Below are 21,438 nucleotides of genomic sequence, written 5' to 3'. Positions count from 1 at the left end.
ACCGGCTGTCAGGACTGAACGCCTTCTCTTGGAACGGCAAGATGTTTCCATCTCGGAGACCTGGTCCAAACTCACAACCGTTCGGCTGTAAACGCCCGAATTATTCTTTCAGGAAATGGTGAATCATGTTTGTGGAACGTAGTGGCGTTGGGACATTGTATGTTTGACCTTGGCAGCATGTACTGAGGAACTTTCATTATCCTCCGTTCAATTGGCCTGTCCTCTGTACGTTCATAACACACGTTCGTATATCGAGGTCAGAATGGCTTGGCTACTTTGGGTCCGTTCCCTAATAATCCGTTCATAGTTCGGATATCGAGGGTTCGTAAAACGAGGTCAAAATACACGGAAAAAGTTTGGTTCCCTGTGGAGCCGTTCGTAAGTTGAGGGAATTCGTATATCGAGGGTTCATAAAACGAGGTCCGACTGTATACACGGCGGTCCACCAACCATGATAAGTATTCACAATAAACAAAAAATGTAGGCAGCAGAAAGATATGTGGTCGAAAGTATTTTTCTCCCATGAACTTTTTCTACGTGTTTGTAATAGTTTTGTTTAATTTCAATTCACAGAAATTAAATTTCGTGAATTTTGCTTCAAAACTTGTAAAGTCTGTAGCTTTCTTTTTATTTTTTTTTACGGAAATAAGTTTCGCGTGGTCATCATGGCACGAAATCTGTCCCCGAATGCAACGTCATTTGCAGAAATAAATTTGCTGAAAATTTGAGGAAATAAGCCCTCGGCTCCACCCACTTTATTTCATAGTCATAGCTGTCTTACCAGGGCTGGGCTTCTTACCCTCTCCCTCCTATGTGGCGTGTCGATCCACCTTCTTTCGTCACGCTTTGACGTTCAGTCTGTAGTGCTGAAAAAAAGTGGGTGGTGCTGAAGGCTTATTTCTACCAGTTTCAGGCGAATTTATTTCAGCTATTGCTGTTGCATTACGGGACAGAATTCAGAGTCAACTCTATTTCCATATAAAAAGAAAGCTAATTTGGCTTGGTAAATTTTGAAGTTCAGTTTAAGAAATTCAATTTGCATTCATTAAAATTAAATCAAACTTACAAGCACATGGGAAGATGAGACAATTGATGTTCTGAGGCTGGAACAAGCCTCAAAGCCTCAAGTGCCTATTTCATGTGCATCTTTCACCATCTTTCAACACATTGGAAGAGTTCTTGGGAGAAAAATACTTTTGACCGCATATCTTTTCATTGCCTTTATTTTTATTGTGAATATTTATCACGGTTGAGGACTGTCCTGTATATCAAGTACAAAACCGACATCCATAGTGCCTGTGTAGCTTGCCTGCTTATTTTTAAAAGACAAACCGTTCGTGTGTCTTTCTCTAAAAAGGGTGAATATGCGTTTTTCCTGTCTACGTTAATAGTCTGCTTGTAAGAGCAGTTTAACTTTGCTAAATGAACACGTTAGCCAAATATAAATTGTTTGCAGTAGCAACGGGCTACGTGGTCATTAGATCTGACTTTTATAGCAGGTAACACATGTAAAAGTTTTCAGTTTTGTATAAATATGGCTATATTTGTTATACTCATTTTTGTGCCTATTACTTATACCTCTTGCTTAACTTTCTGTGACTCTTGTAGTGCAAAGAATTTTAGAACTGCCAAGTGTTTAGACTGTACTGTCATTTTACTTTTTTAATGGCACGAGAATGACGTGCATACCTCTTGACTGTGAATAGTGTGATATAATGATAATGTAATATAATAATACACGGTTTTGTACTGCGAAACATTTTTGGAAGTCCTAAACTCATAAGTTGTACTTTTTGTTTTCGTTTTTTTTCAGTGCACAAATGCCCTGCACATATCTTGACTGTGATGTTATGAGTGGCCCCTTTTGTATTGTTAAGAATTTTGCTCAAAACTCCAGAAGCTGCAAAGTGTGCGGTTCACTATCTTGACTGTGATATAGTGAGCTTTTATTTATTTTGTAATGCACAAATGTGCACTGATCTTGACTGTCATACATGACGAGTGCCCGTATTTTCTTGCGGGGATTCGCCTTTTAATTGCACAAGTATGCTGTGCAGATATTTAATATTGTATAAAGTAAGTAGCGACTTTTGTACTTTGAAGAATTTGTGAGCCTGGAAAAACGTTGAAAATGAACACTGCATTTCACTGCATGCGTATCCGCATTTGTAGTGTTTAAAGATATGTTGTTCTTAGTTCCTACGGTGTTTTTCCATATGCTACATGCTGTTACATTAAATTGCGATAAAAAACTTTAATACGTCCCTGTTAAGGCTGATAATCCTGCTAAAACAGCTCTGGGTGCTTGTGCTCTAACAGTCCCATACATGTCCCTGCTCTGACCTCTGAGGATCATAGCAGGACTTCCACAGCATACCAAAACTGCGGCCACGCGGAGCTCCACAGGACATCCTATACACGTCAACTCCCCAAAATGGTCATATCCTGTGGACGTCCGGATCTCCACCTCAGGTTGGCTTTTTGCTGCTCCCAACCGCAAGGAAATAAAATTGAAATTGAATTGAATTGAAAAAAAAAAGGTTTTCCACGGGACATCCGTAGGCGAGCATTGTTCCCTCTGGGACGCGGCCAGACGCACCTCGCAGTGATAAGCTTCCGGAAGCCAAGCTTCCGGAACCGGTTGGGTAACTGGACGCGGTGTGCCAGTTGAGATTTCGCAAGTCACGAGGCGTGAAGAGTGTGGTAGAGAGACATCTTCGAAACGAAAAGAAGTGGAAGATGACGACCTTAGTGCCAATAAGTCTTCATCATGACCTTGTGCCGATGCTATGTCGTCCAAGATTGGTATGGCAGGGTACGAGAGCGTGAGGGCTTCGATACAAATGCGAGAGCGCGCGTCTGCAGCAGGCTCATCTTTAGCGCTGGCATGACGCATGGCGGACGTAAACTCCGAGAAGAATGACAAATGGCGTATTTCAAGTGGTAAATGATTGGCAGAGCTGGAAGTAATGGCGAAAGTTAGTGGCTTGTTGTCCGTGCATATGAAAAAAGTTCCGGTACTCCAAAAAGTGCTGGAAATGTCGCACAACGCTTAGATGGCGAAAGGATCTCTTTCGAAAGTACTGTACCGTGTTTGTACAGGTTTCAGTTTTTGAGAAAAGAAGAAAATGGGCTGCCTGACGCAGTTCGGTTGTTGCTGTAGGACAGCACCCATGTGGGATGCGCCCACCATCAAGCACGTGGGGTCGTCAGGAACAGGGTGCACGAGGAACGAAGTGTGAGCCTATAGGCGTCATGGATGTCTGCGAAAGCTTTGGATGCTGAAGGGATCAAGTGGAGAGCAATACACGGTGTAGAACAGGAGAGCAAAGCTTCCAAACTGAATGATGGATTCACAGTGCGGAAGGAATCGCCTGTAGAAGTTGATCAGTTCGAGAAACTCACGGAGCTTTCGTTTCGTGGAAATTTCTGAGGAAATTTGCGGATAACGTCCACCTTCGTGTCTAGGGTGCGAATGCCTTGAGGTGTTACGCGATGTCCAAGAAAATTGAGTTCGGGAACACCATGACTAACACTTGGCTGGGTTGACTGCAATACCGAAGTGGTCGGGTCGTTGGAACAGCTCACGTAGATGTGCCTTGTGCCCCTCTATACACGCTCTGGCTATCAACAGGGCGTCCAAGTATGCAAAGCAAAATGGGAGACCTCGTACAACTTCGTCTATGAAGCGCTGGAATATCTGAGTGGCATTTCGTAATCCAAAGGACATACGCAGATCCCCAAACAACCCGAAAGGAGTTGTAATGGCTGTCAGAAACATGTACAGGAAAGGACCCGACGGCAGTTCACTTGAGAAGTTCAAGCCGAAAGCCCAACAGCGTCACCAACATGCTCACGTTGCGGGTCAGCGAGTCACACCAGCCGCAATTGCAGGCATGCCAATGCTACCTGCCACAAGAAGGGACACATTCAGCGAACATGTCGTAGCGATAAAAGCAGGCGATACTACGGAATCAAGGGAGTATCCATGCGGACACTAAATGTCACTAATGCCGAAGCTTTTATGATGTAGTACGAACCTGGCTCCCCTATCAGCAACCCGATTCTGGCGACAGTTTGCTTCGTAAGGATGTGCGATGGAAGTGGGATGAGTCTGGTTCGTTAGGCGTCCCAGAAAATCAAGAAATTGATGTCAGAAGCACCCATATTGGTCCAGCAGGACCCTGCTCCACCGTTTTAAGACTTGCATACGACGCATCAGTGTATGATGTTGGGGCCGTTTTGTCCCGTGTCTACCCGGATGACACTATACACACAATTTTGTACGCATCTCGTACTTTAACGGCCACGGTAGCATGTTCCAGCCACCCTGAGAAAGAAGCATTTGCAATTGTCTTTAGAGTAAAGAAGTTGCACTTCTTCGTTTATGGCTGCAAATTTGTTTTGATTACATATTATAAGCCGTTGCAAACGATCCCAGGCCCAAAGACTGCTATTCCAGCAATTGCAGCCGCACGTCTTCAGAGGTGGGCAGCGCTACTCATGGCGTACCAGTACGACTTACAGTGTAAGAAGTCGGAAGAAAACTTCGATGCAGACTGTTTTTCAAGACTACCTCTCGAGTGCAAAGAAGAATCGCACGAAGAACAAGAACAGTTTTATCTCTTTCGTCTGGACACACTTCCTGTCAAGAGCCATGACATTGCTCGCGAGACAGGGAAGGACCCTGTACTGGGGAAAATGGTAGAGTACAGTAATGGTAGAGAGGCTGGCCGTTTAGCGGCGCCAATGTGACCACCTGCTTCCCCGTTCCCACAATGTGCGAGGTCTTCCGGACTACAGTTAAGTTGTACAGTCCTCAAGTGAAATGCAGTAGTACCAAGTACTGCCATGGCCGACAACAGAGCGTCCACCGCCCAGTCTGGCTTTCAAGGTGAAGCAAGCACCGACCAGCCAGGGTCGGACCTCGGGCAACGTTATCCGCTTCGTCACCGTCCTGACAGATGCCAAGCTAGTCCAAGTAAATATTGTTAAGCGTAGCGGGGAGGAAATGTGTGAGCGCGATACCGCGAATAACACGTTATCAGGAAGATAATGTAGCGGATGTTACATCTCTTGGCCACGTGCTATCAAAGCACGTTTTTGTAACCTGAACAGCTCTCTGCTTCGCAGTTAACCGCCAGTGCGGAACCCTTCAAAATGCACAGTTATGTTGCACCAATAAACAGTTCGTTCCAAGCTTTTGGTTGTCCACATACGTGAAACGGGCTGCGCCTGAGATGGAAGATGAATAATTATTTTATAGTTCGGAAGAAGAAGAGCCCTCGTTCAGCCGCAACTTCTACTTGCGAGTGCCTTCCTCATCTATAGGATGTCATGCTCTAGCCGGCTGACTCGCCGCTAGCTCTTTACCACAACACCATTTCCTGCCCTGGCCAAACGCCCTTTGTGGCTAGCGACCACTGCCACCCTGGCTGAAGAAGAAGAAGAGAAGTGGGTAACGGCCGCTGCCCCGAGGCTGAAGAAGAAGAAGAGATAATCGAACGACGAACCGTGCATTTCTGAACACCCGACGTTGTGAAGGAACCAGTTGGAATCGTGAGTACAAATATCATAATGGTCAGCTTTTCTTTGCCTTGTCTATCGTCTATGTTCTGTCTATTTGGTTGTCTATGTCTTCACTCGCTGCGTGTGAGAACGGCTGGAAACTTCGGAATTTGGGTGTTGAACGTAAAATGCAAGAGTGTTGGTGCTTTCCTGAAGCAGCATGATGCAGTATGCTACACTTACGTGCAGAATCAGTGGGCCAGTGTTTTAGGACTAGCCCTAGTTGTTGACTCGGATATACAGGGTGTGTGCAGAAAAACGTGACCCGCATTTTTACATGGAACTCGTTGTCTACTTAGCCGAGGAACTTCCGGTGGCACTCGACGGCGTATTTATGCATGCGAAAGCTACAAGAAAAACTGGAAGCCATACTCCGTGTAAAAAAAATAAACAGCGCGCGAAAACATGCGCTTCCATGCATAGAATAGGGCTGTCATGACAGTGCATGGTAGTGCATTTCGGTCTCAGGAGAGTTATGTGCAGGCACCGCAAGGGGTACTACGGATGAGCATCCATGCGGGATGATGTGGCACATCGTTTCGATTTATGCACCGATAGCTCCTCTAGCGGTACTTGAACACAACTCTCCTACGTCCACGATGTTGCCCTTTCACTTACACCCTGTTGTCCACCATGTTGCCGAAGCCGTTAGGCTTAGCGTGGTCATGGTTTTCTGTGCTTCCGATGGTGTTAAAGAAATGCATGTAAAAAAGGTTCCAGACCACATCATTTTATAATTCTTATATTTTTAGAATCGGTATATGGGCTTCTCTCACTTCCATGCTTTATTTCACTTTAAACACACTCATCAACTTCTAAAAACCACCAGTCCCAGTGCTATAGTACAACCGTTGACTCGAATGTAGTGTGAAAAAGGAGCTAATTAGTAACGAAGTTAAACAGGAATGACCGTCGTATATTGCGTGAAACGTATAAAAATTAAATCTTATCGCCGGTTTCTTGAAAGGTGAGCCGCCATCTTTACTGAGGACCTTCCGATCTGACCCGAGGCACAGTCTCGACGCCCGCACCACCCAGTGCGTGCCTGGGGGGACGCCCTGCCCCCCAATCTGTAGAACCTAACCCAGACTAACTTCGCTAAGGTGAGGTGATTCAGCCCACTTCCACGACCCTGCCTCTTGTAAGATGCCAAGTTTCCAATCAGTTAGGCTTAGCATTCCCGTGTTTCTCCTGCGCTAAAAGTGAATCAGATGGGGTTGTTGAAATGCGTCTAAAAAAACTTCTAGTCCACAGAATTCTTATATTTGGAGATGCAGTACGACCTTTTTCCACTTCTATCCAATATTTACCTTCCTAACCCATTCACTAATTTTTAAAAACGAGTGGTCCCCATACGATAGAGTCAACTCTATTGTGGAAAGCAGGATATTGGGAATTGGAATATTGGTACCCCACCAGTACTATTTTGACACTCAGAATCTGTCGTGTTAGCAGGAGAAGTTGTTAAATGTACTTTACATATTCCGTAGCCGTCGGCAACTCAATTTGTGCGAGCGCTCCCACGTATTCTACGCGAGCGCTCCCACGGAGGTTTCAGAAACGTCCACAGACCATGATCCAGCGACACCATGCTCCGGCCAAGGCAAAGGTAAGTCTACGTCAGAACGTCGCTGAACAGATGGGCCCTTATTTGTCGTGTTTCACATATGATTGACGTATGCTGTCTTACTGAAATTGTTTTATCCCTTGCCAACACATTGTCGCTTAATTGCCATGTCCGAAGACCGTTATTTACAAGTTCGTCTCTTAAGCCTGGTCCGCGCTATTCCACTTCTGTGCGTCCGACAGCGTTGCGTCCGTCTGCAAACCGACGCTGACCCCTGCGGAAGGACGCATTGGTTCGCGGGGTTAAATGTTTGGACGGAGCGACGCGAGAAATGCTGGTCGTTGCCCCTGTAAAGGCGAGTTCCCGCATATATAGCGCTTCGCTCTATGGGGCTAGAAAATAGCGCTCGAAACCTAGCGCTGTTTTTCCGTATGCCGTTCTCACATACAACCGAGCACATAGCGCTACCCTGCTGGGGTCACGGGATATCTCTTTGCGACGTGATGCACCGGTGCTGCCGTGATTGCTTACTGTCGGCGTCTGGTATCCGCAGCATCAAGGAGGATGACACTTTCGGTGCTGTGATCGCGATACCAGATTATAGTGACCAAACACCCATGCATTGGCAGATGAAACTCGTGGCCATATTCACGTCGTCGCATTCCCGTCTTGTTCCTTCGAGTGATCGGAAGCAAAACAAACCCCAGCTTCCGCGACGTCACGGCTGAAAGAAGCTCACGATTGGTTAACGCACACTCACCGCTCAATATAGCTCTAGAAAAGTTGACCGGGGCTCTACTTCAACAAGAGCGGTTTTATAGCGGTTCGTAGCAATGCGAGGAGGAAAATATAGCGCAATTTTCTAGTGCTATGTAGCAAAGCGCTATATGTGGGAACTGGCCTTAACCGTGCGTCTGGGCGGTCTTCTTTTACTTCACTTCACTTCGCGTATTTGGCTGGAAGCTGTTTCTCGTAACGCAGCGTCCGAAAAGTTTGGACGTAAACACACTGCGACGGTACGTCTCCGCGCATGAGAGAAAGAAAATGTTGCAGAATGCACGTGCGTTTGTCCAATGAGAAAGCAGCAATAAGGAATATTCGCAGACGGCCCACGACGCTATAGTGAAAACATGAAGCAACGTGGTCCTGACGAGTGTAAGACTTCTACTAGCACGAAGGGAAAGTAACAGCAATATGGCAGCAATATAGAAAGCCCTGCTCCGCGAGGAATTGAAAGAGATGGGAAAATTATATTGGAAGAAGCAAACTGCTTCAACGATTTGCACCACTAAGTGATTCTAGTTCACTGCCACTCAGACAAAAATCTATACCTTTAGAGGTATAGATCGCCTGCTCAATAACTTAGCCCTTAGGTATTATTTTATACCCCGCTTACAGGGCTATAAAGGCTACTAAGGGCTATATGCCATACCTTTAGGGGTACAGTTCTATACCCCTGTGAGAGTCTGCAAGAGTACGATCATGGTATTAAATCACACCTATGCATGGACATTCTTAGAGGAGGCAACTAAAAAAATCACCTTTGGAGGCAAGAAGTTTTTGACATGCACACACACACGACTACAAACACACGCGAACGCAAATGGTTGTGAAGTAGAAAGAAAAGCTCGTGCACATTACTCCCCATGTAACAAAAAAGAAAATATGGACTTAAAAACTAAAGAAAATTTTCAAGGAGCAAGATCGCTCTGCGCAGTTATCAAGTGTGAATCACGATGTATCGCGAGATAGACACTTACAGAGCAACAAATACTGATATACCGGTGGCGACTTCACAAACTGTGGAGCAGCCATTGTCTTGTACGTAACCCTAAGCGTGAGGACATTCAACATTCTAGCAATACGCAACAATCGTAATTAAATATCCGTTTAACTTAGCTGATACCGTCTCAAGAAAAATTAATAATGATGTGATACAGCAAGTTGCCATAACCAAAACCAAAGGTAACCAAACCAAAAAAGGTATAAAGAAACAGAAGGTATAAGCAGCCTGGTACAGCGGATATAAACGCGTGGTGAAGAGGTATAAATATGGTACGTTAGTCCTCCTTTATACCTCTTTCATGCCCTTGAGAAGGGTTTGAGGTATAAATAGGAAATTTGTACCTCTTCTATACCTTTCAAAGGTATATCTGAAGCAGAAGGTATAAAAGAGGTATATAAGAGCAGCCATTATGGTAGAAAGTAAATGTGATGACTCTGCATATCTTGTTTCAACAGATTCGAGTGGAGTGCCCTCTGTGTTCGTGAACTTTCGTAATAGTAAGAGCCAGGGTATTGGCGGCTTGCAAATCAAACCGATTAAACATGCAATTGATATAATTGAAACGCAATTAGAACATCTGTGTCTGTTAGAGGGCGCATTCCCACGTCAGATGCAGAAGGCTAAAGTAATATCAATATACAAGGGTGGTGACAAAAATTCATTAACTATAGACCTATATCGGCATTACCCGTGTTTTCCCTCCATACGAGAAAAGTTTGTATAAAAGTTTCTATTCTGATGGATCAAAAAATTAAATGCCTTGGTAATGTCTAGTGTTAATAATTTATTTTCAAAATGCTATTTCTTTTTGAGTCAATAAGGCCAGTTCTCTGCACTCTGTGACTCTGTTATAGGTGAATTTGCTAAAAACTGTTTCATTTGTGATAGTCATTAGCGAAGATATGGTGAATTGATAAGTGCGTAGCCGATAACGTAGCGATAACGTGGCCTTCTGTGTATTTTCCCTAGCAGCACAATGTACTGAAAGTCGAGTGCAATAGAGGTGGACGGGTAGGTGGAAGGCCTTGAACAGAATTCTGAAACTAAAGAACATTGATAAGACACATACCGGCCACCCCTATTGCACTCGACTTTCAGTAAATTCTGCTGCTTGGGTTCCTGTGCGTTTTTCGTTCACAGCTATCACGTGTGTGAATCCACGAGTGGGAATCCAGACCATTGTCATGCTGCTGCCTGCAACTTATAGCACCGGTACTCCCACACTACAGTTTGCTACAATGTAAATGTTGCAATGCAACTCATTCGACCCATATCTGCAAACCATTACGCGCAATTTAAAATTATCCTTGTGTTTTCTTAGCAGTTCGATGATTGCTACTGCATTACACATCGTTCCATCAGCAGGCAGACCGCTAACTCTTACGCTTTTGACGGTTTTCGCAGGGCGTCCGACGCCGAGCGAAGAGTAACGCTTTCTCACAGCACATTTGCTCCACGGAGGTGGATCTTGTCATGGGCTTCGTCCTGCGCCTACCAGATAAGTGATAACACGGTGTTCTGTATTATAGCATTGTATGTGGTACTTCAACTCAAGGCAACTTAGGTTCACTGCCACACATTTTTGTTCCAACTTTGGGTGGAATATGAAGACACCGATGTTAGGCATTATGACAAAACAGTCCAGGACAGTTCTGCCGGACGACGATTTCAGTCACGCTTAAGGGTAGCGTTAGTGTTGAGTGTTATGTGGTGTAACGTACCCAAAAACGCGGACTAAAGAACCCAAGCTCAGCACACTCAGCGAAAACTCTTCTTTGCTGCGCGTTGTTGGTGCAACCTCGGGTTAGCCACTCATTGCTGACAAGGCAGTTTTGTCTAGAATTTGGTGGGCTAATCAGGCAACGAATTCGTCAAATGACACTTGAGCAGATCAGGGAAATTCAGACCGGCCTTCCGGCGGACCGCACCGTACGGGTTGAACCCAGAGGGTGCAGACGAAAGAGAGTGAGCGAGCTCTGTGATGTTTCTCACCTGTACCTTCCCTGCCTTACGTGCATGAAACCCATATAAGCTGGTATTCCATCCTCCTCCATATTCCGCTGACTCTGCCTCTCTAGCTAGGCGACTCAATTTAGATCTCCATGGTCGCCCAGAGTGTACATTGTCCGACCATGGCATTCGGGTTCCGGCCGTACTCTCGATTATATTTGCGTTGCTGTTTTCCGCTACGGTTTGCATACTTCAAACGAGCGAAATCGGAAAGAAAAGGTGCCTTATCCAAGCGGCCTCAATGAAAAATTGGATTTAGGTGCTTTTAAATCACTTGCCGACGGGTCTTACACAGAGTGCTCGAGCTTGCACATTCACGTGCAGCTCCATATCGGGTTGGCCACTTAATATTCTGTATTCTTAGTTCCTCGTGTAGGACCTTCCCTAGAAACGTCAACTCTTTTTTTCTTCTTTTGCGCACATTCTCCGTTTTCCCCTTCGAGTACACCAGTCCCATTTTTATCTTGTGACGAAACCACCCCTATTGAAGAAAACCAATTAAGTAATTCGTATAGGTCCTGTGTAAAATTATATAGGATGCCACAGGATCCTTATGGGTTATTTAGGAACCTATATAACTCCTGTGTAGGTCATTATGGGATCCTAAAAGAGCCCATGCAGGAGTCATGTAGGAGCCATAAGGTCCTATATAACTCCTGTGTAGGCCATTATGGGATCCTAAAAGAGCCCATGCAGGAGTCATGTAGGACCATGCAGGACCCATAAGTTCCTACATTGAGGATGCAGGAGTTACACTGGCCCTATATGTAGACCATGCAGGAGTCATACAGGGTCACATACGGCCACATAGGAGTCATCCTTTCTCGACCAGTTATAAGTCCTTGAAACCCTGAAATAAGTAAGAACGTGCAGGAACACATATCAGCCCTTCTAAAATCAATAAAAATGTAAAAATTTTATATTGAATTTAGGAGGGTGATATGTGTTTCATCAGTTATTTTAAGCTGCGGCTTAAAATAACTGATGTTCGATTCATTTTTGGAACGTACATACAAGGCCATTATTGATCGACCAAACATCAAACATAAAATGATGCGTGCGTTCTATGAACACATTTGGCATATTACAGTACTTGGCGTTTTTCAACCGTCCTGTGGTTGTTGAACCCCATCCAGAGATATTGCTTTGTCGCTCGATGGGTTTCCGGGTCTAATATCTCTGTCTGTAGCTGTCATATCGGGACGCGTTTTTTTGTGACGAATTCCCGTTTCTTCCCCCTTCGTCTGCATGCTCGTGGCTTGTGGGAAATCCTGACAGTTGCCGAGATATTTGGAAATTCAAGGCCCCCATAGGTGCTTCCGACATCTCCAAAGTCCCGTACCTCTCGCCCCGTTTGTCGGATCGAGACCAAAATTTAGGTCTGAACAGGTCTGGAATAGCTCTACGATCGCTCAAATCACACTAGCAGCTGATCTCTAGTGGTTTAGAAGTTGTTACAAGGAGACGCGTTAGAAGCGCCGTTTTTTCGAACTTCGGGGCCCTTTTTCGGAAATAAGCTCGCGTCGGACATGATGTATCTTTTGAGAGCATACTGTTATCGACGCGGTGCACGTGGTAAAATATACCACACTTTTCCAACTCTAGCGGTTCTCGAGTTACAGGTTTCCGCGTTTACTGGCCTCCCGGTACATGGGACCGACGGCTTTTTTCCCCCAAAACGTTCCCCTTGCTGCAACATGGTCGTGTTTCCCTTCGTTGTGACAGTCTCGATGTGCTCTTTCGAACAGCGTTGATCCCGTAGACGAGCGACGTTCCGTTCTCGCGATATCGGCTTAAGAGTACGACGAGGCGACCAGTCCGGCTAGCGCAACTCTGAAACGCTTCCCAGTATTCGGAGTCTCAACTCGCATACCCGCGTCCGGTTCAGTCGAAATTTTGTGTGCATGTGCTCTGTTCTCTGCTCTACAACTTTCTCATTCAGGCGTCATTCTCGACATTCCTGACACCGACCACCATTTCCTGACTTCACGTCCCACGTTTTCAGGTTCCAAGCCCGCGGCGGATGCGAATTTCCTTTTAACGGATAAACGCGCTCGACATAGGCAACGCGTAGAAACTTGCGGCACCTTTCTATCCCTCTCCGTTCCCGAGTTACGACACCGTGGCAACGGCGGCCCTCTTATACATAGGACCGGGGGCATTTTTCTCGATATCGGACTTTTGTTGGCGTAGAAAGGCGATTGAGGTCTCTTTTTGACGGGGAAAGCGTCCTCTTTCCGATACTATTAGTCCCGTCTTCGCGCTACTTTCCGTTCTCTTGCCATAGTGCGAGGAGCGCCTGAACAGCATGCATCTTCCTTCCCTTCCACCGCCGCCACCAGGCGGGGCTCTGGGGCTCTGGCGCCCATTTCGCTTGTAAAGTTCGTTGAGGTCTGACGCGTTTGTTCTCGCATCCGGATTTTCGCGTTTCGTTGTGGCTCTGGGCTCCTCTGTAGCAGCGAACTGCTGTGGATGTGTTATTCTGCTCTACAGGTGATGCCTGGACGTGCTTTCTTGTGTGCGTGTTGGAAGATATGTCCAGAAGCCCTTAGATTTGGTGAAGTAAAGGTTAGTCGCGTGCCAGTAGTGCATTGTTTCGTGCTTTTCGTTCGGTATCCTTTCCAGAATGTGGGTTCCCCTACTTTATGCTCTCAGTGTGCATATTACCCTTGTGATTCATATTACCTTGTCTCTATCTCTTAGCTCAGTGTCCCTATTGGTAAACCTCCAACGCTTATCAGGGTGAAGATGTCACATGTGATGCTCCAGTGGCCCTGCTACTTACGACGAATTTGTGAATTTCAGATGCTTTTCACGGATGGATTTTCGTGAACGCAGATGAGCCAGGTAAGACATCAAGTAAGTCGCGTCAAAGTACGTTGCAGAGCTCTTCACTGATTTGCGTTTACTGTGAAACAGATGAGGCATATGGCTCACCCATGCAACTCCTTCATCTGCTCCACGGCAGTGCAATCCTTTACAGCTGTGTCCTTGAATGTAAAAAAATTGTGAATGGTATTAATAAATAAAGCGAAGTAGACTGTATTTTATTGTACTCCTCCCTTATTATTTTTATTCATTGCATGTGTATGCATGTATCGCCACAGCCAACTTTCATACCGTGTCCCATACACGCAGTGTACAGATCATATGGGAGACGCATCCTACATCTCTTATATTCCTACTTCAAACGATATGACAGTAAGGAGTTATTGGTACTGCGCTAAATAGATTGCAACGACATTTTCTTAGCATGCGCTATCGAATGGCTATCGAGGGCTAGTTTGGATGGCTTTTATGGCTGGCTAATTATGCACTACTTCGTCTGGGCGTGTGTGGGTCTCAAGTTACTGCAAGCAGGAGTCTCATGTTAAAGTGACGAATGGATACCCCGTAGTGCGAACTTCAGGGATTGTCTCATGGCAAACCGAATTTTTATCGAAGTAGCATTGTGCAAAGTACAGTACAAGAGATCAGATTACGTGGAATCACATAATGGCGCGATTCAACCGTTCCAGCACTGCTATCGCTTCTGTTCCGCAATCCAACAGCAATAACCCACCACCATAACACCAACCCATACACAGTACATTTAGCCATAATGCACACATAAGAACACATAATGCAGCCAGAGAAGACTCCATTACAGAGTATTTCGGGTCATACGACTTCATACTTCCATCACAAGCAATGTAGCTGGTGCTTTACCTTGGTTTTCAGTGTTTGAAGGTTGACCACCCTGATCAGAGATGCTGTTGCCCATTTTCTCTGAAATGCAACACTCCGCTCGTGCCCGACGCCACCATTTGGACACCCCAACACCAACCCTCAGAATTCAAAGAAATTCAAACCAACATACCAGGTTTATTCTACCTTTCAACCGAGTGGAGCAACCAGAGTGACGAACACGTCTTGCCGCGATTTTACCCCGGCCAACAATGACATACAAGGCCAGGCTACCTGCCTTAAATAAGAAAAAGGCCACGCCCCCTCCAAGTTCGTAGCACGGGATGCTGGCATATCTGGCAGATAAGAAATCTGCCACAATCTCTCCCCCCCTACAAGTCCATGAGGTCATCAAGGAGATCCTCTTCTGAGGCCGGCGGAGGAGGTGGTTCCGGAGGTGGAGCAGGACCGTGAGCAGCCCAGGATCGGCTAGCAACTCTGGCCTAAGGCGTCTGATAGTGGCAAGAGCGGCGTTTACATCATTCGTGGCGCGGGCGGCCTCGGCCCGGGTTTGGTGGAGGGAGCCCCGTCTATGTGTAGTTCGGTGCACCTCGGAGACCAGGCAGACTGGGCACAAAAGCCTTCTTTCTTCTGCCGTTAGTGGCTGAAGCGGGTCGCTGGGGTGTCGTTCGGCAAGAGTGTGGCCCAGAAATGGAGCTGCTGTCCGTGCACCCCCTAGTGGTCGGGGCTGGTTGTTCCATCGCGAGCGCGACGCCCAGGAAACGGGCTGTCCGTTGTGGATTATAGTCCAAGTGGCCACAGAGTGACCCTGCGGGGCAGAACTGAGACGAGGGTTCCTACGAGAGCCGGAGCGGGAGGCGGAACGACCAGGTGAGGCACGTGACTCCATAGTCCTCCACTGTCCGCGATGTTGTTGCATCTGCGAGAGAAGAAAAAGGGAAACGGTAAGAAAGCAGCTTCAAACCGTGGGCGCCAGAGAAGGCACCCCCGTAGAATAGACAGCGGAACAGACTGTGGAACAGAAATCACACTAATAAAGCACAAGCACTATGCTTAGTGATGGAGATAGTGGCAGCTACGTGTGCCGCCTGCGGGGACGCAAGTTGTAGCGGCTGGACGCAGGTCCGGGAACGGTATCTGGGTTCAGGTCTTGGGGGGAGGCAGGTTGCAAATCGGGCTCCTCTTCGTCAGCGTCTCGGAGGTGGTAAGACTTCAGGTCCGAGATGTGAACTGGCCCAGTCTCTTCGCCGGTGTCGCAGCGACGAAGCCTGTAAGTGAGCCCGGAGGAGCACGCACTTGCGAGTGAAGCTGCAAAGCCTCGTGACGCATCACTTAGCGGGTGAGTCCGACGAAGGACGAGGTCACCGACGCTGTAGGTGAGGTTCCGACATCCCATTGTACTGGCGAGCCTGGTCCAACCTTGCACGTCCAGGTTCTCCGGAGCCCTCCGGGCTGCACCGTCCAGTCGACTCCGGAGGTCCTCAGCAAACCCTGAATAAGGAGGCTGGGTAGCACCACCCCGGAGGCCCAGAGCATTCTCCACAGGAAAAGGGGCCTCTCGTCCCAAGTTCAGGGTGAAGCCTGTAGACCTGTTGACCGTTGTCCGTGTAGCGAACGCCAGCTCAATCAGGCGAGGATCCCAATCACGGTGGTGCTGACTAGTAAATGCAACCAACGTCATTTTCAGGTTCCAATTAACACGTTCGGTAATGTTAGCCTGAGGGTGATACAGGGAAGTCTTCTTATGCTAAATGCCTAAGACAGCGCAATAATCTGACAACACCTTACTTGTAAAGTAGGTTGCGTTGTCGGTGATCAGCTGTGCGGGAAACCCGAACCGGCAAAAGGTGTCGAGTAGTTTTTCCCGCACTCTCTTGGAAGTGTCCTGAGAGGAAACAGCTCAACCCATTTCGTGAAATGATCAGTAACCACAAACCTGGTTACCTCTAGGACTACGGGGAAATGGTCCCATCACATCACAAGCAACTATCTGCCAGGGTCTATTGCTCTGAACAGGCTGTATGCGCCCGGGGGGTAAACCACCACGAGGTTTTGGTCTCTGGCATACGGGACAAGTACGAACGTACTTCGTTCCATTCTGCCTCATTCCTGGCCTGGCAAAAGTTATGTCGCAACACGACATAACTTTTCAACTTTTCATAAGTTTTCCTGCCGCAGCTGTGACCTGCCAAGGCCGAGTCATGAAAGTAACGTATGAAAGACTTACGCAACTTCCGTGGCACCACGACTCTGAACGGGGATCAGCCGTCGTCCTCATCCGCCTGGGGTATGTATCTGAACAGGATGCCATCCTCGCCCAGCAGATAGGAGTCGTGCCGTCCGTCAGTCACTCCGGTGTCAGCCAAGTCTTGCTCAGCTATCCACTGCGACACCCGCTGACAAAGGCCATCGAGCTGAGCGTCTAGGAGCTGCTCTCTGCTCACGACCGTGCCCCAAGACGAAGATACGTCTCCTGCCACCTGTGCTGCTGCCAGAAGTTGAGAAGGCGCCTCGGTGCCTTCCTCTTCGCCCTCCGGTAGAGGCGCGCGGGATAGCGCGTCTGCTACCACGTTCGTTGCGCCCCGCCTGTACTCCACGTTGAAGGAGTAGTCTTGTAGCATCAGGGCCCACCTGGCAAGTCGTCCAGACGGGTTATGGAGCCGCTGCAGCCAAGAAAGTTCCTGGTGGTCAGTCTGGACAGTGAAGGTACTGCCGGACAGGTAAAGGTCGAACTTCCTGAAAGCGAAGATTATCGCCAAGCACTCCTTTTCCGTCACGGAGTAGTTCCGTTCTGCCGGATTCAGCGTGCGACTTGCAAAAGCTACTGGACAAACAGTAGCGTCATGCTCCTGCAAGAGAACTGCGCCAACATCATAATCGCTTGCATCTGTTTGCACAACAAATGGTTTGTTGAGGTCGGGCTGATAAAGCCTAGCCGTATCAGCGATTGCTTGTGATAGAGCTCGAAATGATCGTTCCTGCTCTTCTCCCCAATTCCAGCGCGTGTCCTTGCGCAACAACTGGTTAAGCGGCTGCGCTTAACACGTCTTGCAGCGAGTTTACCCCGGCCAGGAATGACCTACAAGGCCAGGCTACCTGCCTTAAATAAGAAAAAGGCCGCGCCCCCAAGTTCGTAGCACGGGATGCTGGCATATCTGGCAGATAAGAAATCTGCCACATTTAGTGCATTTTACATGAACCACAGAGCAGCTCTGTTGGACTAAAAGAAACAATGCAGCCAGAGAAGACTAAACTACAGAGTATTTCGGGTCATACGACTTCATACTTTAGCTGGTGCTTTACCTTGGTTTTCAGTGTTTGATGGTTGACCACCGTGACCAGAGATGCTGTTGCCCATTTTCTCTGAAATGCAACACTCCGCTCGTGCCCGACGCCACCATTTTGACATGGCGCACCGCTGAGCGCAATCCAACACCAATAACTAACACCAACCATTTACCTTCCCATATACGGTGCCTTTCAGAAAAATGCAGCACACATTTAGTGGATTTTACATGAACCGCAGAGCAGCTCTGTTGGACTAAAAGAAACAATGCAGCCAGAGAAGACTAAATTACAGAGTATTTCGGGTCATAAGACTTCATACTTTAGCTTTGTTTCTTCGATCACAAGCAATGTAGCTGGTGCTTTACCTTGGTTTTCAGTGTTTGAAGGTTGACCACCGTGATCAGAGATGCTGTTGCCCATTTTCTCTGAAATCGAAAAACTTCTGCTCATGTTTAAACAGAAAGCAGTGAGTCTTTCGCTCGAATTAATTTTGTCTCAATTTATGTATAACCGCCGCAACACGTAAGTTTCGTAAATGGACATTATTAACTTCACCTTTCAAGGCCCGCAACTTCCTCTCTGGGAAACTGGACATGAGGTGAGTAACAGACTTGCAATATATAATTTCGATAGTCACATGGACCCTGACGGCGGCATGTCGAACGCCTTATCCCCACCCCACCCTCACATATCGGTAGAATAAGGGTGGTGGGTCGTTCGACTCCGCATAGGTCGACCAGCGTACCAAGGTGAATGTCGGTGAATTTCATGGTTTCATGGAAAGACACTTCTGCTCATGTTTCAATAGAAGGCAGTGCGTCTTTCGCTCGAATTAATTTTGTCTCACTTTATGTATAGCCGCCGCAACAAGTACGTTTCGTAAATGGACATTATTATCTTCACCTTTCAAGGGCCCGCAACTTCCTCTCTGGGAAACTGGACCTCAGGTGAGTAACAGACGTGCAATATATAATTTCGATATTCACATCGCCCATGACGGAGGCATGTCGAGCGCCGTATCCCCACCCCACCCTCACACATCGGTAGAATAAGGGGTGGTGGGTCGTTCGACTCCGCATATGTCGACCAGCGTACCAAGGTGAATGTCGGTGAAGTTCATGGTTTCATGGAAAGACACTTCTGCTCATGTTTCAATAGAAGGCAGTGCGTCTTTCGCTGGAATTAATTTTGTCTCACCTTATGTATAGCCGCCGCAACAAGTACGTTTCGTAAATGGACATTATTATCTTCACCTTTCAAGGGCCCGCAACTTCCTCTCTGGGAAACTGGACCTCAGGTGAGTAACAGACGTGCAATATATAATTTCGATATTCACATCGCCCATGACGGAGGCATGTCGAGCGCCGTATCCCCACCCCACCCTCACACATCGGTACTCAGAGAAAAATCTATACCTTTAGAGGTATAGATCGCCTGCTCAATAACTTAGCCCTTCTTAGGTATTATTTTATACCCTGCTTACAGGTATAAAAAAAAATAGTCCTCAACAAAGGGCTATATGTCATACCTTTAGGGGTACAGCTCTATACCCCTGTTCGAGTCTGCACGAGTACCATCATGGTATTAAATCATAGGCATAGACATTTTTAGAGGAGGGAACTAGAAATATCACCTTTGGAGGGAAGACAAGTTTTTGACATACACACACGTACTATAAACACACGCAAACGCATGTGGTTGTTAAGTTGAAAGCAAAGCTCGTGCACATTACTCCCCATGTAAAAAAAAAAAAAAAAACTCGCAAAGATGGAGTTAAAAACTAAAGAAAAATTTCAAGGAGCAAGATCGCTCTGCGCAGTCATCAAGTCACGATATATCACGATGACAGACATTCAGAGAGCAACAAATACTGATGTACCGATGGCGACTTGACAACGTGTGGAGCAGTTTTCTTCTGGCACGCAAGTCTAAGGGTGAGGACATCTAGATTCAACATTCCGGCAATGTAGATATCATACAGCCATAAACTAACCATGTGGATTCAGATAGTACTGTACTAATGTCTGTGTTTCTTAATCAAATATCCATTTAACTCAGCTGGTACCGTCACCCAAAACAAAATAGTAATGATGTGATACAGCACGTTGCGGAAGTTCAGGTATAAAAAAGCCGTAAAGGTATAAAGAAACAGAAGGTAGAGCAGCTTCATCTATACCGTGAAATGCACAGCCTCGTGATCTATTCCTGGTACAGGATATAAACGCGTGTTGGTGAGGTATAAATATGGTACGTTAGCATTCCTTTATACCTCTTTCATACCCTTGAGAAGCGTTGGAGGTATAAATAGGAGATTTGTTCCTCTTCTATACCATCCAAAGGTATATATCTGAAGCAGAAGGTATAAAAGGGGTATAAGAACACATTATTATACCTTATTTATACCTTTTTTTCTAACAGTGTAGAATAAGGGGTGGTGGGTCGTTCGACTCCGCATATGTCGACCAGCGTACCAAGGTGAATGTCGGTGAAGTTCATGGTTTCATGGAAAGACACTTCTGCTCATGTTTCAATAGAAGGCAGTGCGTCTTTCGCTCGAATTAATTTTGTCTCACTTTATGTATAGCCGCCGCAACAAGTACGTTTCGTAAATGGACATTATTATCTTCACCTTTCAAGGGCCCGCAACTTCCTCTCTGGGAAACTGGACCTCAGGTGAGTAACAGACGTGCAATATATAATTTCGATATTCACATCGCCCATGACGGAGGCATGTCGAACGCCGTATCCCCACCCCACCCTCACATATCGGTAGAATAAGGGAGGTGGGTCGTTCGGCTCCGCATAGGTCGACCAGCGTACCAAGGTGAATGTCGGTGAATTTCATGGTTTCATAGAAAGACACTTCTGCTCATGTTTCAATAGAAGGCAGTGCGTCTTTCGCTCGAATTAATTTTGTCTCACTTTATGTATAGCCGCCGCAACAAGTACGTTTCGTAAATGGACATTATTATCTTCACCTTTCAAGGGCCCGCAACTTCCTCTCTGGGAAACTGGACCTCAGGTGAGTAACAGACGTGCAATATATAATTTCGATATTCACATCGCCCATGACAGAGGCATGTCGAACGCCGTATCCCCACCCCACCCTCACATATCGGTAGAATAAGGGAGGTGGGTCGTTCGGCTCCGCATAGGTCGACCAGCGTACCAAGGTGAATGTCGGTGAATTTCATGGTTTCATAGAAAGACACTTCTGCTCATGTTTCAATAGAAGGCAGTGCGTCTTTCGCTCGAATTAATTTTGTCTCACTTTATGTATAGCCGCCGCAACAAGTACGTTTCGTAAATGGACATTATTATCTTCACCTTTCAAGGGCCCGCAACTTCCTCTCTGGGAAACTGGACCTCAGGTGAGTAACAGACGTGCAATATATAATTTCGATATTCACATCGCCCATGACGGAGGCATGTCGAGCGCCGTATCCCCACCCCACCCTCACACATCGGTAGAATAAGGGGTGGTGGGTCGTTCGACTCCGCATATGTCGACCAGCGTACCAAGGTGAATGTC

At 46.7% G+C, this 21,438-nt stretch overlaps 1 long non-coding RNA gene across 2 annotated transcripts; it reads left to right on the top strand.

Moving 5' to 3' along the window:
* The first annotated feature begins 5,469 nt into the window (after positions 1–5,469).
* Positions 5,470–13,976, top strand: LOC135388597 (uncharacterized). Of its 2 annotated transcripts, XR_010421472.1 has the most exons (4): positions 5,470–5,559; positions 6,536–6,671; positions 7,059–13,790; positions 13,851–13,976. It is a non-coding gene; the product is annotated as an uncharacterized LOC135388597 (long non-coding RNA). The 2 variants fall into 2 exon arrangements; XR_010421471.1 differs by having other exon boundaries at positions 6,536–13,790.
* Positions 13,977–21,438: the final 7,462 nt, after the last annotated feature.

The sequence above is a fragment of the Ornithodoros turicata genome, chromosome 3 (genome assembly GCF_037126465.1).
Source record: "Ornithodoros turicata isolate Travis chromosome 3, ASM3712646v1, whole genome shotgun sequence".
Taxonomy (NCBI): Eukaryota; Metazoa; Arthropoda; class Arachnida; order Ixodida; family Argasidae; genus Ornithodoros; species Ornithodoros turicata.
This window is presented reverse-complemented; position numbering and strand designations above follow the sequence as displayed.